A 22,710-nucleotide genomic window follows, 5' to 3' on the forward strand; every position below is an offset into this window, starting at 1 on the left:
GAACCTTTTCAGATTGTGACTCAGCTTTGCTAGAGTCCCCAGTTAGAGGTGCCCAGAGTTCTTAAGCACACTCTTTTTGCTTTGGATCACGACTTTAACCGTTCAGTCTCAAGCTTTTCACTTGACACCTTCACGCCACAAGCACATGGTTAGGGACAGCTTGATTTAACCGCTTAGGCCAGGATTTTATTCCTAAGGGCCCTCCTATCCATTAATGCTCAAAGTCTTGGATCCTTTTTTTTCCCGCAAGCTTTGTGTTTTTCACTGCTTTTTCTTGCTTCAAGAATCAATTTTATGATTTTTCAGATTATCAATAACATTTTTCCTTTTCATCATTCTTTCAAGAGCCAACAATTTTAACATTCATAAGCTTCACTACCAAAATTATGCACTGTTCACGCATGCATTTAGAATCACAGAAAAAAAATACCACCACATCTCAGTAAATCAGACTATTCTTAAAATTAACTCAATTTCTCATGCAACACATCACTTCCTTTTCTTTTCTTTTTAGATTCAAGTTCAGTGAGTGGTACATGAAACATCTTTTCAGTCATTAAAGCAATTAAAAGAAAACTAAACTAGTCCTAGGATTCTAACTAATAAAGGATCATGCAACAAACAAAGCAAAATAATAGGAAACCGGAACATAACATAGATAAAGAGGGAGGAATAAAAAATAAAAGGAACTCAACCACCTTAATTATCCTAGCGATCGCTTTATTCTTCAGGTTGTGCTCCTTCGCGAAGATGATTCACCTCCCTTTTGTACTAGAAAACCTATAAGCGCAGCGTCAACACCAAACTTAAAGGTTTGCTTGTCCTCAAGCAAATAAGAACTGAAAATAGAGGAGACAAATATTAAAATGAAAGAAAAAAAATAAAAGGATAAGAAAATAAGAGAGAATTAGGATTGGGAGAGAGAGAGAAAGAAAACTGGGCGGCGCAAGCGACGCGTTCGCGTGCAGCACGCGATCGCGTACGTCGCGCATTCTTCATAATGACGCGATAGCGTCAGGCACGCGTTCGCGTGGATGGCCATATATGCTACTGACGCGAACGCGTCAGTCACACGTCCGCGTGACCAAATTTGTGCTTTTAGCACACTTCTTGCCCCAAGCTGGCTCAACTCTCTGCCCAAACGCTCTTTTACGTCGAATTTGCAGGTCACGCGATCACGTCGGTGACGCGACCGCGACCGCGTGAATGACGAAAATCACAAACGACGCGAAATCGTGAGGTACGCAATCGCGTGGGATCGTTTGTGTGAAAGGCTCCATTCTGGCGCCACTCCAGCGCAACTCTCTGTAACTTTTTATTTTTTTCTTGCACCCCTGATCAATTTCATTGACCTTTGTGGCTAATTGACCCATTTGAATTTCCAGGTTCTTGATGGATGCTCTGGTTTCCTGTCTAAAACATGTCAATATTACTTCCAAATCATTGTTCTGCTGGAAACCACCCTGAGAACTATTGTTGACGTTCTGAGGTCTCTGAGGTTGGTCTCTCCATCCAAAATTTGGGTGATTCCTCCATCCCTGGTTGTATGTCTTAGAATATGGATCATTGTTGGGATTTCTAGGACTACTCCCCATGTAATTCACCTGTTCAGAAGAAGGTTGAGCATAATCATAATTATCATTTTTCATAAAGTTACCTGCCATGTCATAGGAGACTTCTTGTGGTGGATTTTGGGTGTTAATAGCTGAGACTTGCATGCCACCCATCTGTTGAGTAAGTAGATTTATTTGCTGAGACATAAGCTTGTTCTGAGCAAGAAGAGCATTAACAGCTTCTACTTCCAACACACCTCTCTTTTGAGAGGTTTCAGAGTTCACAGGATTCCTGTTAGATGAGTAGAGATATTGGTTGCTTACAACTAATTCAATCAGCTCAATAGTCTCCTCTGGTGTCTTCTTCTTGTGCAATGAACCGCCTGCAGAGGTATCTAAGCTCATCTTTGACATCTCTCCTAAGCCTTCATAAAAAATATCCAGTTGGGTCCACTTGGAGAACATGTCAGGAGGGCTAAGAGCAAGAAGGGTTCCGAAAGAAGCAAGGGAAGTTTATGGCTACCATAGCCGAAGCGGTGAACTGCTTAACCTTGCTACGCTCAAGCAATCAAGACATCTCCCTTGAGGGATGTGGAAGATCAACCAAGGAGTGTAGTGAGAAGGAGAACATGGAGTCTAAGGTAGAAGGAGTAGAGCTAAAGCTAGAGCCGCAAGAGGAGAAAGGTAAAATAATAAACCGGAAGAGGTAAACGAAGAATTAAGGGAGTTTGATCAAGAAGTGGATTTCATCATCAATAATTTTTTGTCCACCTTGGTCAACCCCCTCAATAATCTTAAGGAACCTTCCCCTTTTGAGTTTGAGAGAGATATGGGTGGTGAGGAAGAGGTTGTCACCAAAGAAGTGGAAGCAATCGTGCAAGAGTCCAAGAGAATAACTCCAATCCAAGGGAAATTTAAGTGGATAACAATATCATCAATGAGCTTCATAGGCCCACACCACTTTGCTCTCTTGGAAATGGATCATCAACTTAAGGCCCTTCTTGGAGCGTGATGAGCGGATAATTTATACGCTTTTTGGCATTGTTTTTAGTATGTTTTTAGTAGAATCTATTTACTTTTAGGGATGTTTTTATTAGTTTTTATGTTAAATTCATATTTCTGGACTTTACTATGAGTTTGTGTATTTTTCTGTGATTTCAGGTATTTTCTGGCTGAAATTGAGGGACTTGAGCAAAAATCAGATTCAGAGGTTGAAGAAGGACTGCTGATGCTGTTGGATTCTGACCTACCTGCACTCAAAGTGGATTTTTTGGAGCTACAGAACTCAAAATGGCGCGCTTCCAATTGTGTTGGACAGTAGACATCCAGGGCTTTCCAGCAATGTATAATAGTCCATACTTTGACTGAGTTTAGACGACGTAAAAGGGCTTTGAACGCCAGTTCTACGCTACTGTCTGGAGTTAAACGCCAGAAACACGTCACAAACCAGAGTTGAACGCCAGAAATACGTTACAACCTGGCGTTCAACTCCAGAAATACGTTACAACCTGGCGTTCAACTCCAGAAAGAGCCTCTGCACATGTAACAATCAAGCTCAGCCCAAGCACACACCAAGTGGGCCCCGGAAGTGGATTTATGCATCAATTACTTACTTCTGTAAACCCTAGTAACTAGTTTAGTATAAATAGGACTTTTTACTATTGTATTTAAAATCTTTGGTCTCAGTTTTAATCAATTGTTCATCTTAGGAGACTATTGATCACGTTTAGGGGGCTGGCCATTCGGCCATGCCTGAACCTTTCACTTATGTATTTTCAACGGTAGAGTTTCTACACTCCATAGATTAAGGTGTGGAGCTCTGTTGTTCCTCAAAGATTAATGCAAAGTACTACTGTTCTTCTATTCAATTCAACTTATTCCGCTTCTAAGATATTCATTCGCACTTCAACATGAATGTGATGAACGTGACAATCATCATCATTCCCCTACGAACGCGTGCCTGACAACCACTTCCGTTCTACCTTAGATTGAATGAGTATCTCTTGGATCTCTTAATCAGAATCTTCGTGGTATAAGCTAGATTGATGGCGGCATTTATGAGAGTCCGGAAAGTCTAAACCTTGTCTATGGTATTCCGAGTAGGACTCTGGGATTGAATGACTGTGACGAACTTCAAACTCGCGAGTGCTGGGCATAGTGACAGACGCAAAAGGAGGGTGAATCCTATTCCAGTATGATCGAGAACCTCAGATGATTAGCCGTGCTGTGACAGAGCATTTGGACCATTTTCACAAGAGGATAGGATGCAGCCATTGACCACGGTGATGCCTCCAGATGATTAGCCATGCAGTGACAGCGCATCAGACCATTTTCCAGAGAGGATGAAAACTAGCCATTAACAATGGTGATGTCCTTACATAAAGCCAGCCATAGAAAGGAGTAAGACTGATTGGATGAAGACAGCAGGAAAGCAGAAGTTCAGTGGAATGAACGCATCTCCATACACTTATCTGAAATTCTCACCAATGATATACATAAGTATTTCTATCTTTATTTTCTGTTTATTTATTATTTATCTTCGAAAACTCCATAATCAATTATCATCCGCCTGACTGAGATTTACAAGATGACCATAGCTTGCTTCATACCAACAATCTCCGTGGGATCGACCCTTACTCATGTAAGGTTTATTACTTGGACGACCCAGTGCACTTGCTGGTTAGTTGTATCGAAGTTGTGATTGAAAAACAATTTATTAAGACGTGCGTACAGAGTTTTTTGGCGCCGTTGCCGGGGATTGTTCGAGTTTAGACAACTGACGGTTCATCTTGTTGCTCAGATTAGGTAATTTTCTTTTTGTGTTATTTTCAAAAATTTTTCAAAATTCTTTCAAAAATTTCTCCTTTGTTTTCGAAAAAAAAATATAAATGTTTTCAAAAATATATTTTTCTTCAGAATTTTTAAGAATGAATTCTAGAGTTTCATGAAGCATGTTGAAGCCTGGCTGGCTGTAAAGCCATGTCTAATTCTTTTGGATAGGGGCTTCCAACCATCAGCATAGAGGCAAGTCAATTGGGATGTCAGCCGTGGCATGTCTAAGTTACATACTAAAGCTTGGCTGGCTATTAAGCCATGTCTAACCCTCAGATTGGAGCTTTAGAATAAGAGTGCAAGATTCCTAGAATTCATATTAAAAATTTTGGAATCCTTATTTTTCTTTTTCACAAATAATTTTCGAAAAATCCAAAAAAAAAATCATAAAATCAAAAAAATAAAAAATATTTTGTGTTTCTTGTTTGAGTCATGAGTCAATTTTTAAGTTTGGTGTCAATTGCATGTTCATCTTGCATTTTTCGAAAAAAATTCATGCATTCATAGTGTTCTTCATGATCTTCAAGTTGTTCTTGGTAAGTCTTCTTGTTTGATCTTGATGTTTTCTTGTTTTGTATCTTTTGTTGTTTTTCATATGCATTTTTGCATTCATAGTGTCTGAACATGAAAGATTTCTAAGTTTGATGTCTTGCATGTTTTCTTTGCATATAAAATTTTCAAAAATAAGCTCTTGATGTTCATCTTGACATTCAAAGTGTTCTTGGTGTTCATCTTGACATTCATAGTGTTCTTGCATTCATCACATACTTTGATCCCAAAATTTTCATGCATTGCATCATTTTTATGTTTTTCTCTCTCATCATTCAAAATTCAAAAATCAAAAAAATCTTTTCCCCTTTTTCTCTCTTAAAATTTCGAAAATTAGATTTGACTTTTTCAAAAATTTTTAAATCTAGTTGTTTCTTATGAGTCAAATCAAATTTTCAATTTAAAAATCTTATCTTTTTCAAAATCTTTTTCAAAAATCAAATCTTTTTCATTTTTCTTATCTTTATCTCCTAATTTTCGAAAATAACATCATCAATTAATGTTTTGATTCAAAAATTTCAAGTTTGTTACTTGCTTGTTAAGAAAGATTCAAACTTTAAGTTCTAAAATCATATCTTGTGATTTCTTATGAATCAAGTCATTAATTGTGATTTAAAAAAAAAATCAAATCTTTTTCAAAACTAATTTCAATCATATCTTTTCAAAAATATCTTTTTATCTTATCTTTTTCAAAATCATATCTTTTTCAAAAAAATTTGATTTTAAAATATCTTTTCTAACTTCTTATCTTCTTATTTTTCAAAATTGATTTTCAAATTTGTTTCAACTAACTAACTAACTTTTTGTTTGTTTCTTATCTTTTTTAAAACTACCTAACTAACTCTCTCTCTAATTTTCGAAAATCCCTTCCCTCTTTTTCCAAAATTTCTTTTTAATTAACTAATTATTTTAATTTTTTATTTTAATTTTATTCTTAATTTTTGAAAATTACTAACCTTTTTCAAAAACTATTTTCGAAAATCACTAACCATTTTTCAAAAATAATTTTCGAAAATTCTCTTTCTCTCTCATCTCCTTCTATTTATTTATTCATCTACTAACACTTCATCTCACATCTCTGCTCTCCTCACCCTTGTGTTTCTTTCTTTACATTACATTCTTTTCTTCTTCTACTCACACAGGGGAACCTCTATACTTGGGCAAAAAGAATCCCTATTATTATTATTTTTCTGTTCCCTCTTTTTCATATGAGCAGGAGCAAGGACAAGAAAATTCTTGTTGATCGAAGCAGATCCAGAACCTGAAAGGACTCTGAAGAGGAAACTAAAAGAAGCTAAATTACAACAAGCCAGCAAGCACCTTTCAGAAATTTTCGAACAAGAAGAGGACATGGCAGCCGAAAATAATAATAATGCAAGGAGGATGCTGGGTGACTTTACTGTACCTAATTCCAATTTACATGGAAGAAGCATCTCCATCCCTACCATTGGAGCAAACAATTTTGAGCTGAAACCTCAGCTAGTTTCTCTGATGCAGCAAAACTGCAAGTTTCATGGACTTCAATCTGAAGATCCCTTTCAGTTCTTAACTGAATTCTTGCAGATCTGTGATACTGTTAAGACTAATGGAGTAGATCCTGAAGTCTACAGGCTCATGCTTTTCCCTTTTGCTGTAAGAGACAGAGCTAGAGTGTGGTTAGACTCTCAACCCAAAGATAGCCTGAACTCTTGGGATAAGCTGGTCAAGGCTTTCTTAGCCAAGTTCTTTCCTCCTCAAAAGCTTAGTAAGCTTAGAGTGGATGTTCAAACCTTCAGACAGAAAGAAGGTGAATCCCTCTATGAAGCTTGGGAGAGATACAAGGAACTGACCAAAAAGTGTCCTTCTGACATGCTTTCAGAATGGACCATCCTGGATATATTATATGATGGTCTGTCTGAATTAGCTAAAATGTCATTGGATACTTCTGCAGGTGGATCCATTCACCTAAAGAAAACGCCTGCAGAAGCTCAAGAACTCATTGATATGGTTGCTAATAACCAGTTCATGTACACTTCTGAGAGGAATCCTATGAGTAATGGGACGCCTATGAAGAAAGGAGTTCTTGAAATTGATACTCTGAATGCCATATTGGCTCAGAACAAAATATTGACTCAACAAGTCAATATGATTTCTCAGAGTCTGACTGGAATGCAAGCTGCATCCAACAGTACTCAAGAGGCATCTTCTGAAGAAGAAGCTTATTGTCCTAAGAACCCTGCAATAGCAGAGGTAAATTATATGGGTGAACCCTATGGAAACACTTATAATCCCTCATGGAGAAATCACCCAAATCTCTCATGGAAGGATCAACAAAAGCCTCAACAAGGCTTTAATAATGGTGGAAGAAATAGGTTTAGCAATAACAAGCCTTTTCCATCATCCACTCAGCAACAGACAGAGAACTCTGAACAAAATACTTCTAATTTAGCAAACTTAGTCTCTGATCTATCTAAGGCCACTGTGAGTTTCATGAATGAAACAAGGTCTTCCATTAGAAATTTGGAAGCACAAGTGGGCCAGCTGAGTAAAAGGATCACTGAAAACCCTCCTAGTACTCTCCCAAGCAATACATAAGAAAATCCAAAAGGAGAATGCAAGGCCATTGAATTGACCATCATGGCCGAATCCAAGGAGGAAGGGAAGGACGTGAATCCCAAGGAGGAAGACCTCCTGGGACGTCCAGTGATCAACAAGGAGTTTTCCTCTAAGAAACCAAAAGAATCTGAGACTCATCTAGAGACAATAGAGATTCCATTGAACCTCCTTATACCATTCATGAGCTCTGATGAGTATTCCTCTTCTGAAGAGAATGAGGATGTTACTGAAGAGCAAGTTACCAAGTACCTTGGTGCAATCATGAAGCTGAATGCCAAATTATTTGGTATTGAGACTTGGAAAGATGAACCTCCCTTGTTCACCAATGAACTAAGTGATCTGGATCAACTGACATTGCCTCAGAAGAAACAGGATCCTGGAAAGTTCCTAATACCTTGTACTATAGGCACCATGATCTTTGACAAGGCTCTGTGTGACCTTGGTTCAGGGATAAACCTCATGCCTCTCTCTGTAATAGAGAAACTGGGAATCTTTGGGGTGCAAGCTACTAAAATCTCATTAGAGATGGCAGACAATTCAAGAAAACAGGCTTATGGACAAGTAGAGGACGTGTTAGTAAAGGTTGAAGGCCTTTACATCCCTGCTGATTTCATAGTCCTAGATACTGGGAAGAATGAGGATGAATCCATCATCCTTGGAAGACCCTTCCTAGCCACAGCAAGAGCTGTGATTGATGTTGACAGAGGTGAACTAGTCCTTCAATTGAATGAGGACTCCCTTGTGTTTAAAACTTGAGGTCATCCTTCTGTAAACATGGAGAGGAAGCATAAAAAGCTTTTCTCAAAACAGAGTCAACCAGAGCCCCCACAGTCAAACTCTAAGTTTGGTGTTGGGAGGCCACAACCAAACTTTAAGTTTGGTGTTGAACTCCCATATCCAAACTCTAAGTTTGGTGTTGGGAAGTCTCAACAATACTCTGAACATCTGTGAGGCTCCATGAGAGCCCACTGTCAAGCTATTGACATTAAAGAAGCGCTTTTTGGGAGGCAACCCAATTTTTATTTAATTATATTTTTATTAGTTATATGTCTTTATAGGTACATGATCATGTGAAGTCACAAAATAAATAAAAAAAAATTGAGAACGGAATCAAAAACAGCAGAAGAAAAATCACACCCTGGAGGAGGATCTCACTGGCGTTTAAACGCCAGTAAGAAGCATCTGGCTGGCGTTCAACGCCAGAACAGAGCATGGTTCTGGCGCTGAACGCCCAAAATGGGCAGCATCTGGGCGTTTGAATGCCAGAATTGCACCCTGGAGAAGAGCTGGCGCTGAACGCCCAGAACAAGCATGGTTCTGGCGTTCAACGCCAGAAATGGGCAACAAATGGGCGTTCAACGCCCAGAACAAGCACCAATCTGGCGCTGAACGCCCAAAGTTGTGTGCAAGGGCATTTTGCATGCCTAATTTGGTGCAAGGTTGTAAATCCTTGAACACCTCAGGATCTGTGGACCCCACAGGATCACCTCAAGATCTGTGGACCCCACAGGATCCCCACCTACCTTTACTCACTTCTTCTTACCCCTCTTTCACACAATCCCATAAACACTCTTCCCCAAAACTCTTCACCAATCACCTCAATCTCTCTTCCCTATCACCACTTCACCACTCACATCCATCCACTCTTCCCCATAAACCTACCTCATAAACTCCACCTACCTTCAAAATTCAAAATCAATTTCCCACCTAAACCCACCCTATATGGCCGAACCTTACCCCCTCCCTTCCCTATATATAGCCCTCCATTCTTCCTCATTTTCACACAACACAACCCTCTCTTCTCTTCTTGGCCGAATACACCTTTCCCCCATCTCCTCCATATTTTCTCCTTCTTCTTCATCTATTCTTTCTTCTCTTGCTCGAGGGCGAGCAATATTCTAAGTTTGGTATGGTAAAAGCATAAGCTTTTTGTTTTTCCATTACCATTGATGGCACCCAAGACCGGAGAATCCTCTAGAAAAGGGAAAGGGAAGACAAAAGCTTCCACCTCCGAGTCATGGGAGATGGAAAGATTCATCTCCAAAGCTCATCAAGACCACTTCTATGATGTTGTAGCCAAGAATATGGTGATCCCCGAGGTCCCTTTCAAGCTCAAGAAGAATGAGTATCTGGAGATTCGACATGAAATCCAAAGAAGAGGTTGGGAAGTTCTAACAAACCCCATCCAACAAGTCGGCATCCTAATGGTTCAAGAGTTCTATGCCAATGCATGGATCACTAGGAACCATGATCAAAGTAAGAACCCAAACCCAAAGAATTATATTACAATGGTTCGGGGGAAATACTTAGATTTTAGTCTGGAAAATGTGAGGTTGGCGTTCAACTTGCCTATGATGCAAGGAGATGCACGCCCCTACACTAGAAGGGTCAACTTTAATCAAAGGTTGGACCAAGTCCTCATGGACATATGTGTGGAAGGAGCTCAATGGAAGATTGACTCCAAAGGCAAGCCGGTTCAATTAAGAAGACTGGACCTCAAGCCTGTGGCTAGAGGATGGTTGGAGTTCATCCAACGCTCCATCATCCCTACTAGCAACCGATCTGAAGTTACTGTGGATCGGGCCATCATGATTCATAGCATCATGATTGGAGAGGAAGTAGAAGTTCATGAAGTCATCTCCCTTGAATTCTACAAAATAGCCGAAAAGCCCTCTCCTGGGGCAAGGCTAGCTTTCCCTCATCTTATTTGCCATCTATGTTACTCAGCTGGAGCTTTCATAGAAGGAGACATTCCCATTGAGGAAGAGAATCCCATCACTAAGAAAAGGATGGAGCAAGCAAGAGAGCCCATTCATGGATCTCAAGAGACGCATGAAGCTCATCACCATGAGATCCCGGAGATGCCTCAAATGCATTTTTCTCCACAAAACTATTGGGAGAAAATCAACACCTCCCTAGGAGAATTAAGTTCCAACATGGGACAATTAAGGGTGGAACATCAAGAGCACTCCATCATCCTTCATGAAATAAGAGAAGATCAAAAAGCAATGAGGGAGGAGCAACAAAGACAATGAAGAGACATAGAAGAGCTCAAGGACATCATTGGTTCCTCAAGAAGGAAACGCCACCATCACTAAGGTGGACTCATTCCTTGTTCTTACATTCTCTGTTTTTCGTTTTCTATGTTAAGTGCTTATCTAAGTTTGTGTCTTATTACATGATCATTAGTAATTAGTAACTATGTCTTAAAGTTATGAATGTCCTATGAATCCATCACCTCTCTTAAATGAAAAAATGTTTTAATTCAAAAGAGCAAGAAGTACATGAGTTTCGGATTTATCCTTGAACTTACTTTAATTATATTGATGTGGTGACAATGCTTCTTGTTTTCTGAATGAATGCTTGAACAGTGCATATGTCTTTTGAAGTTGTTGTTTAAGAATGTTAAATATGTTGGCTCTTGAAAGAATGATGACAAGGAGACATGTTATTTGATAATCTGAAAAATCATAAAAATGATTCTTGAAGCAAGAAAAAGCAGCAAAGAACAAAGCTTGCAGAAAAAAAATAGCGAAAAAAAAGGGAAAAAAAAAAGCAAGCAGAAAAATCCAAAAGCTCTTAAAACCAAGAGGCAAGAGCAAAAAACCAGTAACCCTTAAAACCAAAAGGCAAGGGTAAATAAAAAGGATCCCAAGGCTTTGAGCATCAGTGGATAGGAGGGCCTAAAGGAATAAAATCCTGGCCTAAGCGGCTAAACCAAGCTGTCCCTAACCATGAGCTTGTGGCGTGAAGGTGTCAAGTGAAAACTTGAGACTGAGCGGTTAAAGTCAAGGTCCAAAGCAAAAGAAGAGTGTGCTTAAGAACCCTGGACACCTCTAATTGGGGACTTTAGCAAAGCTGAGTCACAATCTGAAAAGGTTCACCCAGTTATGTGTCTGTGGCATTTATGTATCCGGTGGTAATACTGGAAAACAAAGTGCTTAGGGCCATGACCAAGACTCATAAGGTAGCTGTGTTCAAGAATCAAAATACTGAACTAGGAGAATCAATAACACTATCTGAACTCTGAGTTCCTATAGATGCCAATCATTCTGAACCTCAATGGAAAAAGTGGGATGCCAAAACTATTCAAGAGGCAAAAAGCTACAAGTCCCGCTCATCTGATTGGAGCTATGTTTCATTGATAGTTTGGAATTTATAGTATATTCTCTTCTTTTTATCCTATTTGATTTTCAGTTGCTTGGGGACAAGCAACAATTTAAGTTTGGTGTTGTGATGAGCGGATAATTTATACGCTTTTTGGCATTGTTTTTAGTATGTTTTTAGTAGAATCTAGTTACTTTTAGGGATGTTTTTATTAGTTTTTATGTTAAATTCACATTTCTAGACTTTACTATGAGTTTTTGTATTTTTCTGTGATTTCAGGTATTTTCTGGCTAAAATTGAGGGACTTGAGCAAAAATCAGATTCAGAGGTTGAAGAAGGACTGCTGATGCTGTTGGATTCTGACCTCCCTGCACTCAAAGTGGATTTTCTGGAGCTACAAAACTGAAAATGGCGCGCTTCTAATTGCGTTGGAAAGTAGACATCCAGGGCTTTCCAGCAATGTTTAATAGTCCATACTTTGACCGAGTTTAGATGACGTAAAAGGGTGTTGAACGCCAGTTCTACACTGCTGTCTGGAGTTAAACGCCAGAAACACGTCACAAACCAGAGTTGAACGCCAGAAATACGTTACAACCTGGCGTTCAACTCCAGAAAGAGCCTCTGTACGTGTAACATTCAAGTTCAGCCCAAGCACACACCAAGTGGACCCCGGAAGTGGATTTATGCATCAATTACTTACTTCTGTAAACCCTAGTAACTAGTTTAGTATAAATAGGACTTTTTACTATTGTATTTAAAATCTTTGGTCTCAGTTTTAATCAATTGTTCATCTTAGGAGACTATTGATCATGTTTAGGGGGCTGGCCATTCGGCCATGCCTGAACCTTTCACTTATGTATTTTGAACGGTAGAGTTTCTACACTCCATAGATTAAGGTGTGGAGCTCTGCTGTTCCTCAAAGATTAATGCAAAGTACTACTGTTCTTCTATTCAATTCAACTTATTCCGCTTCTAAGATATTCATTCGCACTTCAACATGAATGTGATGAACGTGACAATCATCATCATTCCCCTACGAACGCGTGCCTGACAACCACTTCTGTTCTACCTTAGATTGAATGAGTATCTCTTGGATCTCTTAATCAGAATCTTTGTGGTATAAGCTAGATTGATGGCGGCATTCATGAGAGTCCGGAAAGTCTAAACCTTGTCTGTGGTATTCCGAGTAGGACTCTGGGATTGAATGACTGTGACGAACTTCAAACTCGCGAGTGCTGGGCGTAGTGACAGACGCAAAAGGAGGGTGAATCCTCTTCCAGTATGATTGAGAACCTTAGATGATTAGCCGTGCTGTGACAGAGCATTTGGACCATTTTCACAAGAGGATAGGATGCAACCATTGACCACGGTGATGCCTCCAGATGATTAGCCATGCAGTGACAGCGCATCGGACCATTTTTCAGAGAGGATGAAAAGTAGCCATTGACAATGGTGATGTCCTTACATAAAGCCAGCCATAGAAAGGAGTAAGACTGATTGGATGAAGACAGCAGGAAAGCAGAAGTTCAGAGGAACGAACGCATCTCCATACACTTATCTGAAATTCTCACCAATGATATACATAATTATTTCTATCTTTATTTTCTGTTTATTTATTATTTATCTTCGAAAACTCCATAATCAATTATCATCCGCCTGACTGAGATTTACAAGATGACCATAGCTTGCTTCATACCAACAATCTCTCTGGGATCGACCCTTACTCACGTAAGGTTTATTACTTGGACGACCCAGTGCACTTGCTGGTTAGTTGTATCGAAGTTGTGAATGAAAAACAATTTATTAAGACGTGCGTACAGAGTTTTTGGCGCCGTTGCCTGAGATCACAATTTCGTGCACCAGAGCGTTGAATGTTGAAAGAGTGGATGTTGGTTGCCAATGGAGTTCAATACATAAGTGGTGCAAGATCCAATTAGGAGGATTCCAAGGCTTAATTGGGTGCTCCAAAGGTGATTTAAGAGGTTGTCCATCCAAGAACAAGAGCAAGAAGCAACAAGAGGATGACAGGAAAACTAGAATTTGAGATCCCAGAAGAGCTTTAAAGAGCAAACATGGGTGGCGACTCAAGGATGAGTGGAAGCATAAGCCACCATGACACAAGCCGTTGAGTTAAGAAATTAACTAACATAATTGATGATGACAAATATTAGATTATTGGACAAATTACCCAATTAGTTGTTAATCTTTTTGGTTGAGTGATGCAGGCCAAAACCAATACACAACAGCAACCCAGTTGAATGAAAATAAAAACAAGACTGGTGGGCTACAAATTAATAGAAGCCCAAAGAAAAACAAAGCAAGAAATCAACGGGCCAAGCAAATAAAACCCGATCCAAGCCCGATTGCTTCTCTCATTCAAACCCTTCCAATTTGCCTTCACCAAAAGCAACGTACACTTTTCCTATTTGGTCAAAAATCATAGAAGTAAGAGAAAGCTTAGTCCCTAAGTTGTTCACCAAAGAAGCAAGAAAGAGAAGATTAAGCAAAAGGTTAAAGTCTAATCACCTACATCAAACTGTATCAAGAAGTCAGAAGCTAAAAGGTGATTTCATTTCCTTATACATGCATCATATCTTCTTCTCTTCATCTTCAACGTTCTGCCTATCCATTCTGGGTTACATGGAAAATATGATCTCTGCTCTTTATTGCTGTGCATCTATGGTCATAAGTGTGTCTTGGGGACCAAGATGTTTTCCAATGGCCAAGATTTGGGTTTACTATTAAAGATATCTGTTTTTGCTATTCTGTGGCTTTTGGTCAACAAGAGAAGGTCAGAACCAATGTTTCTATTTTGAGGATAAATGGGAAAAAGTGAGATGGTGGGTTGGTGAAGCACAAATCTCGAGAGTTGACCTAGGGAGAGCAACTCAGCAACATGCAAAGAGATACAAAAGAAGTTGGTTCACCATTCAAAAGGACAAGGAGAGATAACCAGTGTTCTTGATGTGTATGTTCTAAGAAGTGCTCTCTGAAGAAGTTCATCTACTTGGACAGTGCTTCCTAGTCAAAGGAGCATTCCGCCAGAATGAAGAACCGAATCAGAGGCTAGCAAATCTGGTTTATCACATAGCAAAGAGGCTGTTGATGAGTCAATCTCCTTCATGTTTTGCAGATTGTAATTTACTTTTCAATGTTTATCTTTCTGTAATTTCTTGAGGTAAAAGGCTGAATGAGAGAGTCATTAAAAGAGCCTAAGAGAGAAAAAGGCAGAGAGATACACATGAGTGAAAAGCCTATAGTTATTTCAGATTTCTTTAAGTTAAGTCTGTGTCTTGTATCTTGTACCTGTGAGGTACCCCTTTCTTAGTTGGGTTAGCACTAAGAGTGAAGAGTTAAGTATTAGCATAACCAAGTCAAGTTAGGTTAGAACTTGAGTGTGAAAGGATTGTGTCAATCCTGTGGTATTGGTGTATGTAATACTTTAACTATAGTGAAAATTTCACCACTGTTGTGGTGGATACTGGACGTAGGTTGCATTGCACAAGGCAACCAAACCAGGATACATGATGGTGTCAGCTTCTCTCTTCCCAGCTTTGTTCTGTTTTCTGATATTCATGAGATAAAATGAAATTGTCTCATAAATTTTCCGCTGCTGAGTTCAAATAGATTCAGATTGCAAGTTTGTTTTAAAAGGGTTATTACAGTAACTTAAAAGAAGGCCATAGATTCAACCCCCCTTCTCTAAGCCTTCTACAACCTTCAATTGGTATCAAGAGCCTTGGTCTCAAAAATCAAGCTTCACCGCTTGGAGCAAAGATCCAATGGCGAACAACTTGGGCACAACCATGGTTTCCTACACTCTAACTGAAGGCCAGTCAAACAGTAGGCCTCCCTTCTTCAACGGAAATAACTATGCCTACTGGAAAGAGAGGATGAGGATCTTCATCCAATCTATTGACTACAACATATGGAAGATTATTGTGACCGGTCCTAAGATTCCAATAAAAACAAGTGCTGATGGAGTGGTGACTCCAAAAGAATAAGCTGAATGGAATAAAGACGACAAGAAGAAGATGGAGTTGAATGCTAAAGCCATCAACCTTCTTCACTGTGCTATCAGCTTTGAAGAGTATCAAAAGGTGTCTAGATGAAAGACAGCCAAAGAAATCTAGGAAAAACTCCAGGTTACACACGAAGTCACTAAACAGGTCAAAGAAACAAGGATTGATATGCTACGAAAAGAGTACGAGATGTTCAATATGAAGGATGGAGAAAGCATTGATAAAATGTTTGAGAGATTCTCAATCATAATCAACAACCTTGATGCTATAGGTACAAACTACTCAGAACAAACCCTAGTGAGAAAACTTTTTAGAAGCCTCATAAAAGAATGAGAAACCACTGCCACTGTCCTAGCCGAGAGTAATAACCTAAGCCCTATAACCTATGATGAGCTGAGAGGAAAACTCCTTGCCTATGAAACCACACACACAAACCCAGACTCAAAGAAAAAGGGAATAGCCCTCAAGTCAAAAATAGAATCAAAAGAGAGTGAGTCTAGTGATGGTATTTCATATGATGAGCTTATATTTTTTGTTAGGAAATTTAGAAGGATGATGAAGAACAAGGGCAAGTACAAGGGTTCAAGCTCAAAAGAAAACAAGATGGACTTGAGCAAGGTGATTTGTCATCATTGCAAGGAGGCTGGACATTTCAAGATAAACTGTCCGAAACTCAAGAAGGAGGACAAAGGAAAGAAAGAAAAGAAGAGAGTGCTCATGGCAGCTTGGGAGGATCCTGAGAATGACTCCAATGAGGAAGAAGATTCTGAAGGTGAAGATAAAATCTGCTTCATGGCTGGTAATAATCATCTTGATGAGGTAAATTACTATGACTTGTCTATAGATGATTTACATGCTATAATTGATTATCTTACACTAAACACCTCAAAACTGTTGGATAAGTACAATAAATGCAGATCTGAAAAAGATGTGTTAAAAGCTGAAAATAATTTTTTAAGAGAAAAGGTGAAGGAAACTGAATGTGCTTTGGATATTATTGAAGAAAACAGATTTCTAAAATCTGAACTTGAAAAACTAAAAGGAAAGCACATTATGGATCCTTCTCAAGAGCTTGTTGCTAAAAAGGAAAGATTGAATGAAATGATTAAAAAGTTGAATGGTGACTTAGCAAAATTTGCTCAAAGTTCTAGTAACTTGGACAAATTACTTGCAAGTCAAAGACTGTTGTTTGAAAAATCTGGTTTAGGCTATGTAACCAAGGAAAGTGCAGTTTTTAATAATTCCTCTATGAAATTTGTGGCTTCTTCATCAAATACTAAATCCATATCCAACAAATCTGGTATTGTATATGTTCCCACACTTGAGGAGAAAATTGATGAAGTTTACACCAGTGAAACCAAGCATTCACCAAGAACCGAACCTACTTCAAACAGGTCAGGTTTGGGATACATTTCGAATAATGAGGTTGCTTTCAAAAAACCACCATTTTACAACAAAATCTCATATTCGAAAAGTCCAAAAGTTTTCAAAAATTCTGGTTGGAATGCCTTTGCAAAGAGGAACAATTATAACAAAAATCAATTTGTTAAAAGAAATGCACCCGTTCCAAAAACCAAAAAATTTCAGTCCTTTAATCATTTCTAGCAAAACAAATCACCTCAATTTCAGCAATATGAATCGGATAATCACTGTTTTAATTGCAAGAAATTTGGTCACTCATATCTACAATGCTTCATTGAAAAAATAATTGTATGAAACCAAATTTACAATGTTGTATGTGATTTCAATGAACTTGGGCAACCAAGATGGATTAACTTCAAAGGATCTAAATTAATTTGGATACCTAATGTTACTTTAAGTTTTTATTGCAGATTTGCCTAGCATCCAAGAACAAAAGGGATATATGGTACTTGGATAGCGGTTGCTCAAGGTACATGATTGGAAGGTCAACTTTCTTCATCAAACTAAACAAGTATGATGGAGGTTTTGTGACCTTTGGAGATAATGGAAAAGGTAAAATAGTTGCTGTTGGAAAAGTAGGAAATGATCACTCCACTTTCATTGATGATGTCTTTTTGGTAAATGGCTTGAGACACAACCTTTTGAGTATAAGTCAACTTTGTGATTTAGGATATTTAGTGACTTTCAAAAGACTTGAATGCTGTGTGGTAAATGAAAATACCAATGAAGTACTTTGTTGCTAAGCGTTGCAATAATGTGTATGGACTTACCCTTGATGAACTAAAGGATCAAAATGTAGCTTGTTTTTATTCTAAAGAACTTGAAAAGTGGCTATGGCACAAGAGAATGGGTCATGCAAGTATGTTTCAAATAAACAAACTTATAAAGAAAGGTTTAGGAAGAGGTCTTCCTTTGATAAGGTTTGACAAAGACATCACTTGTGATGCTTGCCAAATGGGAAAACAAACAAAAAGTTCATTTAAGTCAAAGGAAGACATCTCCACTAAAAGGCCACTTGAATTGCTACATATTAATTTATTTGGTCCAACAAGAACTCAAAGCCTAAGTGGTAAACATTATGGTTTAGTAATTGTGGATGACTATACTAGGTTTGGTTGGATTTTATTTCTTGCACACAAAAATGAAGCCTTTTCGGCCTTTGAAGCTTTTAGCAAGAAATTTAAAATGAAAAGGATTTAAAGATCTCTTCTATAAAAAGTGATCATGAAACTGAATTTGAAAATCATTTGTTTGAATCCTTTTGTGAGGAATTTGGAATATCTCACAACTTCTCTTGTCCAAGAACACCACAACAAAATGGTGTTGTGGAAAGAAGAAATAGAAGCATTCAAGAAATGACAAGAGGTATGCTTTGTGAGAGCAATGTTCTAAAATTCCTTTGGGCTGAAGCGGTTAACACGGCTTTCCACATTTTGAATAGAAGCATCATAAGGAAATTTTTTAAGAAAACTCCTTATGAACTTTGGAAAGGTCACCCACCAAACTTGGACTACTTGCACATCTTTGGATGCAAATGCTTTGTTCTTAATAACAAAGATAATTTGGGAAAATTTGATCCAAAGGCATATGAGTGTCTGTTTGTAGGATATTCCACAACTAGTAAAGCATATAGAGTTTATCATCAAGATACTAGGATAATTGAGGAGTCCGTACATGTTACATTTTGTGATACTAACTTGGTTCAAAGTATTTTGGAAGACTGTGATGCAGGGAATCAAGGTCAAAAGGATGATAAAACTGCACAAAATCATGAAGATGGAAATTATGGACAAGCTGAACCAGAAACTGCAGTTGCTGAAAATTTAAGAGACAATTCCATTTTGTCTCATGAATCTGAAGGAGAACCTGAAACCAGCAATTCCCTTAATCCCTTGGTGACTAAATCTGCCTCCAAGTCCACCAGACCTCGTGAATGGAGATTCTTGAAGAATTATCCTAAGGAATTTGTCATTGGGGACGCCTCTCATGGGGTTAAAACTCAGTCTTTAACTAGAAAGGCAAGTGAAGACTCAAACGCTCTTCTCTCTCAAATGGAGCCTAAGAATATCAAGGAATCCCTTGATGACCCTTCTTGGGTAAAGACAATAGAGGATGAGCCTCATGAATTTGAGAAGAACCAAGTTTGGACATTGGTTCCAAGGCCGAATAGAAAGAAAGTGATTGGCACCAAGTAGATATTTCGAAACAAGCTAGGAGAGAATGGTAGCATTGCAAGAAACAAAGCCAGGCTAGTGGCACAAGGATATGACCAAGAAGAAGGAATAGACTTTGATAAATCCTTTTCCCCTGTTACCCGAATGGAAGCCATAAGACTTCTCTTAGCCTATGCTGCCTTTTGTGGTTTTAAATTATATCAAATGGATGTGAAATATGCATTCTTAAATGGTGTGATAGATAGAGAAGTATATGTGGAGTAGCCACCAGGTTTTAAAAATAAAGAATTTTCCAACCATGTTTTTAAACTATCAAAAAGCTCTCTATGGTTTGAGACAAGCTCCTAGAGCTTGGTATGAGAGACTTAGCTCTTTTCTTTTGAAAAATGGTTTTTAAAGAGGCACCACAAACACAACTCTATTTATCAAAAATTCTAATGACTCTTTCATTCTAGTCCAAATATATGTTGATGACATTATTTTTGGATCAGCCAATGAATCCCTTTGTACTGAATTTGGAAAACTCATGACAAGTGAATTTGATATGAGTATGATGGGTAAACTTAATTTTTTTTCTTGGGCTGCAAATTAAACAAACTGAAAATGGTATTTTCATTCATCAAAAGAAGTATGCCAAGGAACTAGTTAAGAAATTTGGTATGAAAAATACCAAACCCATGGGAACTTCCATGCACCCTAATTCAAAATTAGACAAGAGAAAAACTGAAAAAGATGTAGATGAGACTAGGTATAGAGGAATGATTGGCTCACTTATGTACTTAACTTCCTCTAGACCGGATATTGTGCAAAGTGTTGGAATGTGTTCAAGATTCCAATCAAAACTAAAAGAGTCTCATCTTTCTGCAGTTAAGAGGATCATTAGATATGTTCATGGCACATCCAATTTTGGTCTTTGGTATTCTAAGATTGATGATTTTTCTGTAGTGATTGATTATTGTGATGCAGATTTTGCCGGTGATAGAGTTGATAGAAGGAGCACATCAGGCTTATGTTGCTTCCTTAGAAAGTCCTTGAATGTTTGGTCTAGTAAGAAGCAGCCAACAGTGGCTTTATCCACTACAGAGGCTGAGTATATAGCTACTTTTTCTTGTTGTTCTCAGCTTTTATGGTTCAAAACACAGCTTGCTGATTACAAATTAAATGCTGAAAATAATCCCTTGTTGTGTGATAATATGAGTGCCATTAATATTTCTAAAAATTCAGTTTTTCACTCTAGGACTAAACATATTGAAGTGAAATTTCACTCAATAAGAGAACATATTCAAAAGGGGGATATTAGCATTCAATTTGTTAAATCAGAAGAGCAATTGACTGATATTTTCACTAAACCACTAGTTGAGGACAGATTTTTCATGCTTAGGACTAGTCTAGGGATTTTAAGCTATGATTTTGAAAGTTGCTGATGTGTTTGTTGGAATTTTTGTCTCATAAACAGGTATGAGACAATTCTGGACATATGAAGAACCTTCTCTAATCAGTATTCTCTGGGCTCGTTGCACATGCAAAATAATCTGGGCCAACTTCAAAAATATCAGAACATAGGTGGTCCTATATGTTTCCTTAATTCACACCACCTCTGGACCCAATATGGATGCTACATATTTTTGTTATTTTTGCTGGCTTGTGTGTTCAGTTTATTTTTTGTCATTAAGTCCAAAAAGATTTCAAATTTTTAAAATTAATTCCCATTTTATTTTTTAAATAAAATAAAATCTCTCTTTTTATGATGTCAAGTCCCTTCAAGTCAAATAAGAGGTGATGTAGTTGCATGGTTTAAGAAATTTTCTTTTGGGTACGGTTACCAATACTTCTTCTTCTCCCTCCATAACTCCTCTAACCCTTCGGTTTCTGCCCACAACCTTTACTGCTTCTCTTCCTTCAAAAGTCTGAAACCAATGAGGAAGAAAACCATATCTCAAAAGCCTCTTCGTGAAAAAATCTTCAAGATTCCTGCAAAGTAAAAACCTTCCACTCGCTCTCAAGACCGAACTTTCACTCCTTCTCCCTCACCTCCTACCCCACTTCCTCAGTCTGATCCCATGGCACGCACTAAGAACCCATCAAAGTTTCCTCCTTTAGCCAAGCAGACGCCACCACCGAAGGAACCTCCATCCAAACCTGGTTTGTCGAAGCCGAGTTCATCGAAAGGGAAACCCTCAGCTGCGACTGAACCCTCCTCTGAGCCCACTTAACCTAAGACAAGGTTTATTCTATTGCATTCTTAGAGAGGTAAACCTCGACTCCCTCTTAAATCAGTTAGAGAACCAGACATTGATCCCTTTGCACACAAATCCCATTTCATGACATCTCACTCCAACTATAACCCTTATTGATTTAAGTCTGCCATGAATAATGACTTTTATGAAGGAGTTATTAAGTACCGTACTCTGTGTCCCTCTTTTCTTGCTGATTTACCAACTTTGAAAAAGAAAGGTTTTTCTTTTATTGAAAATTTAGAATTTCTGGACTGGAACCATCTCTTTAACATCAAAAAGCCCGTTTACCCACTTTTGGTCAAAGAGTTTTATGCTAACATAACATATCATGAGGGCAGTGTTCATGCTTATGTTAAGGGCAGAGACATAGTTTTAAATAGTGAAACAATTAGTGATTCATTGAAATATATTGATGTTGAGGCTTATGCTTATACTTCTATTAAGTGGGATGAAGAAGTTGGCATCTCTTTCAATGATGTTTTAGCTCATATTTATGAACATGTTTCCTTGATTGATGGCATTACCCCCACTCACAAAACCCTAGGATATGAACGTGCTCAGTTGCAGCGAATTGTAAAATCACATCATACTTCCTCAAAGTAGTTCATATCAAAGGGTCTCGTATACTGACACTCTTGTTTTGTATGCCCTGCTCACTAAAACAGAAATTTTTTTGCCTATTTGATAGTAAGATACATGTTTGACTCTGTTAGAAGTGAGAAAGATAAAGCCCTTCCTTATGGCATGTTTCTAACTTGTATTTTTGAGCATTTTGATGTTGCCTTGTCCAATGAGGATTATGAAAATAGACATTCATATCTAAAGGAAAGTGGTGCAGTGAAACAGCAAAAGGGACCTACTCATTCTGAGAGGGTGGTTCTAGATGATGAAGATGATGAGTTCATTCCTGAGGAATCTCCTCCTCCTTCCACTGAAGGCACTTTCATCTCCACTGGACAAAAATTTGCTCTGTTCAATGTTGTTCGAGATATAGTCCAAGAGTTTGTCTCCCAATCCAACCATATGATTGCCATGAGTAAGGAACAAAGGAAGCTAGCAAGCAAGCATGAGAATTTCCTCCGAAAATCAAGAGATACAGTGGCTGTCTTCATGAAGTTCATTGATAATCTTCAACAAGATGAAGATCACGCCACTGATGCTGAAGAGGAAGCTGATTCGGAGGGAAATGGTTCAGATGCCTAGATTCGTCTCATGAAGC

The 22,710-nt window shown here is 38.3% G+C and overlaps 1 non-coding gene across 1 annotated transcript; it reads right to left on the reverse strand.

Moving 5' to 3' along the window:
- Nucleotides 1-6,680: 6,680 nt before the first annotated feature.
- LOC148581073 (small nucleolar RNA R71) lies at nucleotides 6,681-6,788 on the reverse strand. Its single transcript, XR_015899377.1, has one exon. It is a non-coding gene; the product is annotated as a small nucleolar RNA R71 (small nucleolar RNA).
- Nucleotides 6,789-22,710: the final 15,922 nt, after the last annotated feature.

Source organism: Arachis ipaensis, chromosome B10 (genome assembly GCF_059453495.1).
Source record: "Arachis ipaensis isolate K30076 ecotype BB chromosome B10, ASM5945349v1, whole genome shotgun sequence".
Classification (NCBI taxonomy): Eukaryota; Viridiplantae; Streptophyta; class Magnoliopsida; order Fabales; family Fabaceae; genus Arachis; species Arachis ipaensis.